Raw genomic sequence first — 6,711 nt, 5'->3', positions numbered from 1 at the left:
TGAGTGCCACTAAGAAATCTGTGAATCATCTCTTCCTATAATCCTGTCATCAGCTTGCTGAAATAAGCTTAACATTTCTTCTTTATGTTTTCAAGGTTATGCCTGCAAGCCTTGTTCACTAAAATGTGTGCGATGTTTACCAGTGTCTCTGAATGGATTTTAGCATTAAAAATGGCTGTCTTCAGCATTGTAGCGTCGTGTATTCTGGTGAAAGTTTACCAGCACGGCACTACAACCTGGATGACAGCCATCTTCATACTCGCCAATTTGAGAATCTCAAATCTTGCAGTTTATGTTTTATCTGTTTCTTAATAATAAGATTGTCATTCATTATTGTTGTGAGGTTTAAGTAAGCAGTAAATAATACTTAAAATGCAGTTTATACCTCAAAGGCAATTTAACGTGTGTCTGTTACGAATATCAGTTAGCTGTGCATTTGAGGGAAATTATCACTGTTTATTCCAAGAAAAATTAATGGAAAACAGGTGCACAGTATCCGGTTTGCAGATTACGAGGTGCGATCAGAAAGTTTCCAGACTGTGTCAATAGAGGGCGAACCGGATGTAGTACGAGCTTCTGCCGCTAGGGGGTGCGGCCTACAATCATAGTGAATCAGTGTGCCAGCCGGCATCATCGAATTAGCATTTGTTTCTTAGTTACGGGCGTTTTGGTAGTGCATTACACCGACCCTCCTGCAATTTCGGAATGGCGTGTGCATCACATTTTGCCAAAGACTCGCCAAAACGGCTACGGAAACCTATGAAATTCTAAAGCAAGCATTTGGGGAGTCCGCAAACTTTTGTGTGGCATTCACGTTTTAAAAATGGCCGAACCTCTGTCGATGATGACGAGCATTCTGGACGACCATCTTCGAGCACAACGCCCGAAAATGTTACGAAGATCGACGTCGTACCATCAACGACTTGTGCGACATTGTTGGGATAGGCTATGGGACCTGTCAGCTGATTCTAAAGGAAGAACTCCACATGCGACGCATCATGACAACGCGCCAGCACACACCGCCCTCAAAGTTCGGCAGTTTTTGGCCTCAAACACCATGGCTGTCATCCCGCACCCTCCTTATTCGCCGTGTGACTTCTTCCTCTTGCCAAAGATGAAAATTCAGCTAAAGGGAAGGAGATTTGAGACGATAGAAGAGATTCAGGCAGAATCGCAGATGGTGCTTGACAGGCTGACAAAGAAAGATCTCCAGGGATGCTTCCAGGCTTGGCAGCGGCGCTGGGAACTACTCCGAGGGTGATGGATGAATTTAATACCTGAGATAAGTGTACAGGTTTTTATAGGCGCAGTCTGTAAACTTTCTGATCGCACCTCGTACATTGCAATAATAGCAAATTGATAAGGTGAAATGAACAGGATGCTTGGAATGTTTAGCAAAAAACTAGAGAAGTTCCAGCTAAAAGTAATGAACTTGACAGTGACTGTCTTGTGGATATGGATATGGCATGATCTTACGTGTTTGACAGCTGTTGAGGCATCTGCAAATTAGCTGATGACAATAGGGAGGGCTTCTTGAGCCCATAGCACAGTATGGAGTCAGCATTTGTTTAGTAGCCTCGTTTCTGTGAAACAAGTGATTACTGACTGAAATGCTTCAAGCGCTCGTATTCACGCTGATTTTGATGAGGCGTTGTATATTTTACGTGCAGAAGTTTGGAAATTGCATGATCTGTGAAATAATCCTACAAAATAGACGATGCGGTACTTTTGACTGATTTGTGGATTTTAGACGATACTGATCAGGTCTTTCTGACACAAAGATCCAGATGCATTCATTGGTCTGGCTGCATTGATTATGTATTTAACAAGAAACAGCAGCGACATGTCGCATCATTCCCTGTAGGTTTCTGAAATGCTGGACTTTGCTCCAGATTGATGCTGCTGGTTGCCTGAGAAGATTTTATCACATTTAGTCACTGTGAAAGCTTCAAGTCATTTCTGACTGATGTTCAGTTTTGAAAAGTTTATCATTATCATACTTTTGACTATGTTATGTTACAAGTTATGTGATTATGTTTGATTTTCAAGAATGGTGATATAGGAAGTCACATTTTCAAATAGTTTATATGTATATATATATATATATTATTATTATAAAATTATGTTTGCTAAGAAAGCAAAGCATTACTGAAAGAGGGAACTTATTTCATATGTACATTGTTTTCAACAGTAACTAGCCAGTTAATGTGTTTAAAGCAAATATATATAATTACAAAATTATATGAGATATTTAGTAATATTACTATTTTCATGTATTACATGCAATTGATATGTATATGTGTCTTCCATGAATGAAAACTGATGGAGCAGCATTTTGCATTTATGTATACATGCATATATGTCTTTATATATGTACACCTAATAAGTGCATACATGCTTATACAGTGTACATGAAATGTGACCATTAAAAGTTTTGGAACCCGTATTTACAAATTTCATGGAGAATTGATTTTTGTATGTGAAGAATCTCTTATGTATGGGTGAAACCATGTGGATGGACGTCTGTTGAGTAGAAGTGAATGTTGCAGTTTGAATATCATAGAGTCGAGTTCTTTTAAGTATATATCAGGTTGCGTGCCAGAGACAAAGTTTTCTTAGTAATTAAAAGTTTGATCTCGTTTGCTTGACACAGAAGAAGAGGACAGTGCAGGCATCTGCAGTCACTGTCGTGAATTTGAATGCCTGATGATAATACACAAGATTTATATAGGAATTTGCTATTCTTGTATTTATATGCAGTCCTGTATGTCAAAAACAATACTGAATAGTTTTCATAGTTTCCATAGGGCCATGCTCTTGGATACCTATATTTATGTTAGTTTTTTTAATGGCAGATCAGAGTTATTGCTTTGCTGTTCTGTTTGCCTTATTGACATGAATTGTTCGTTATATGTTCATGAGTAGGTATTGATTAAACGAGTTGTGATTGTGTCTTTTCACTATACACTTATTGTATAATAAAATGAAAAAGCATAGTTAAAGACTAGTGATAATTCACTATATGATATGAATGAGCAAATAAGGATATATTTGCTTTTAGAGACAATTGGGCATTAAAATATCAACATGTGACTTGTGCGTAACTGAAAAGTTGTTCAGATTTGAAAGGATTCATGAATGTTCAATTGACAGTGCCTGTATCTTTCACCCTTATTGTGCATTTACAACCTATTTGTAATTTTAATTTAGTCCTTATAACCCCTAGTGATTACTGGCTTTAAGATACTTAGAGTAAAGGTGTATTACTGTAAACCTCATTTGCTATACCTTGTGTTCAAAGAAGGATGCATTAAAGAATAATCAAGTTTAGTGTGGATAAAATATCCAGTAACTTCTCTGTTATGGCATCTGACTATGATGAATGGCACAAGCACATTATTGAACCACAGTTCATTATCGAGGTGTCTTACAGGGATTTGGGGAAGTTTTTCCCAGTTTTGGCAAGTGGCCTTGAAAGAATGTGATCGTGGATTTAAAATAACTGGCTGTGATAAAATATTGCATACTGTTTTTACTCTGTATAGCAGCTAAATGTTTTTGAGAAGATCATATTACTCTGCTTGAATTTCAGAAGTATGGATGGAGGATGTCTGAGGACTGGTAAAATACAAGTATCATTGCTTATCTTGTGTCACTTGAAACACTGCGTGCCTCTACACGCCTTTACTGGTAATTGTTTTTCAATTCTCCTGCATGAAATGCATGACATTGCAATATTTTACATTGGCCAAGCTTGCCTCTTTGTGAAATTGCCATTTCTTTTGTAAGTCACAAACCCTCAAGGTAGACATGCTTGAAGAAAGGTGAAAGTACTCACACTGGGACAAATAGTTATTGGGGATTGTCTTTACAAATAAACCAATCTACATCACATACCTTGTGCAGTGATAGTTACACAATTCATCTCTTGGTTTCACACAGCATTAGAAATTACATACACTGTTCTGTCAGAAGTCTTTGTAGAACAAAGCTTGCTATTTCTTTGTGTTGAGAAACTGTTGATAATCTCTGAATATATATATATATAAATTGTAAAAGTGGTTAAAGGCATGTCAGAAACTGTTTCGTTTAAAGTTAAAATGTAATTTCCAGTATTGATGATGTTTGTACTGTTTGTTGTAAGGAATACTTTGTTGTCCATGTGGAATCCCAGGTTTCCCCTTTTTTTAGGGCAAGTGTAGAATTTTCTTATGGATCTGTCAAAGAATTACTCTGTTTAAAGTTATATGTCTTTGCAGCTATGCGTGTGCAGTTTTACAATTTTTGTTAGCAATAATGTTCATAATTTAGCAATATAAAGCAGTTGTACTGTTTAATGGACAGACAGGTTATGTAAAGCTGATGGCAAAGATCATATTAACAAGTAGTTTGAAGAAGAGGGGATGTTACTGAAATGGTTGTGAGAGTGTGAACCAGGTTGAGTAACTATGAATGTAAACACACACACAGAAACAGTTGTTTAATGCCCACTTGTCGTGTTGGTGTCAGATTTTTGTCTTGAATGTTATAAAAAGGAGAGAGTAGTCAGATTGAGATTGTCGTTGTCTATTTTGAATTAATTTTGTTTCCTGCTTGTTTCCCTTAACCTGACGTGTGGACTCATTGCAGACAGTTCAATGTTCATAAAGAGCATGCATAGGAAAACTTTGAAAGCATAATATTGTACCTTAAATGAGCATAAGAGTTTCAGCAGGATCTAGGAAAGAGCATTTAACAATCCTGAATCCATTAAGTCGTGTAATTGAATATTTTATGTGAGAGTGGTTATGAATATGAGGAAGTAACAGTTTGAAACTCAGTGGTTCTAATGCGAATGAAGGCTGGATGATCTTTTAGCTTGGGTGTAAGCGACAAGAAATGCATCAGGAATTGTTGGGGTTTCGGAGGAGGAAGCAGACTTATAAAAAGAGGGAAGATGATGTTAAATTTTGTTATTTTTGACCCAGTTTAGTGTCATCTACGTGGCTACTGTTTGTCCTGGCTAACAAGTCTCATTGGTCGGGTCAGAGCATATAGCACAAGGGAACATGGCTTCTGGTCATGGCTTAGCTCAAGTGTGTCAGGGTCAGTGTCTGCGATAGGTCACATTAGAAAGAGGTAAAATAGTTTTAGGGGCAATCACAAGAGCATGAAAGATTATAACCATCTATTTTTACTAATTCCGAAGCTTAAACTTGGTGTTTGTTTGTTATTCTTGTATATTCCCACATGTTAATGAAATGTGAATTTCATTTAAACAGCAGTACACAAGTAGCTGTCGGACATGTTATTTGAAACATAATTTTATATTAAAACTGTGAGATTTGAGAGCTGCTGTGTGGAATCTCATAAAACATTGAAGAGGACCCCGTGAGCTGAAATGTTTGGCAATGCCTGGTGTAGCTGTAGTGACATATCACACACAAACCCAAGATGGGGAGACCTCAGTTTAAGGTGCAGTGGGTTGAATGTTCTGTGGGAATGTGAGCCATACTTGACTTAGTGCGTTTGAAATGTGGAGGTGCAGATGCAGAGGTAGTAGTTTGTTAACCTCTAATGTATGAGAACTAGGGATTTAAATGCGAATACTTGAGGCTGCTAGCTGGACTCCAATTCTGGGCCGAGGCATAAGACCATTGAAGTCAGATTGTCACAGGAATATTGAAGTGTCTGAGGTACAGTGTTGTATCCCTTTTGCTTCTGTTTATAGTTATCAAGTGTTACGGATTTCGGAGCAGTTCATGTCTTATCTATATTTCAAGATTGTCAGTTGTTAGACAGCGGTCAGTAATATATCTCTTCAATAACATTGAAGGAACCCCACTTCTTGCAGGTAGCTTTGTGAGAGCTGAATATGTAGAGTTTATAGCCTGTTGTGTGTTAAGGGAAAACGATTTTTGTTTTTCTGGTGCTGATATATTCATAGGTTATTTAGCATATAAACTGTATGTCATTTATATGTTTAGCGTTGGTTGCAGTTCCTTTGCCAGCTTCTGAATTAGGTGGTTTGTAGGCTGTATGGATACCTTGTATGGTGATAATAAGTATTTGAATGGAATTGTGTGTGTGTTTTAGCAACGATCTAGAAAGTGGTTACTTTGGGGACTCAAATGGTAGTGGGAACATGATACTAACATTCACGGTTGTCCTGATATGTCCAGGGTATGAATTTGTGTGAACATTGAATTTGATTGAGCGTGATAGGGGGATGAGAAACGTAGACTGGTGAACAGAGACTAGGCAGATACAAGAAGGAGAGGTAGGAAAGGCCAAAGAGGAAGTTTAAGTGGTGGAAAATGAAGATGGTCACTATTTTTGGAATTTGAGTGTAGAGTCCTAATTTACTATGTTCCTGTTTATAAGTAGGAAGATAGAATAGGTACAAATCTTTAATGCAGCAGAAGGTTTGGCTCCTGTTGGGATGGTGGATATTCTGCAGTGTTTTTTGAACCCTTGGTATGGCAAAGCAGAGAAAGTGGCCTTGAAAACAGTGTTTAAAATTACGTAAAATATAAAATGTAATTAATTGCTTCATATTGTGAAAAATAAATTAAATTATATTAAATCCTTTAGTTTTACCCTAAACAGAAGAATTAGGAAAATAAATAAAATTTCACTTCATTTTAGTGTGCTAATTTAGAGGTTTAGGGTGATTAGATAACACATTTTCCAAATTGGAAAGTCTGACTGTGAGGCATATGATGTTCCACT

This window comes from Zootermopsis nevadensis, unplaced genomic scaffold (assembly GCF_977971745.1).
Source record: "Zootermopsis nevadensis isolate Lab colony 2312 unplaced genomic scaffold, Znev_1.0 Znev_ptg000199l, whole genome shotgun sequence".
Classification (NCBI taxonomy): domain Eukaryota; kingdom Metazoa; phylum Arthropoda; class Insecta; order Blattodea; family Termopsidae; genus Zootermopsis; species Zootermopsis nevadensis.
The sequence above is the reverse complement of the archived record's forward strand: the minus strand, read 5'-3'. Positions refer to the sequence as shown.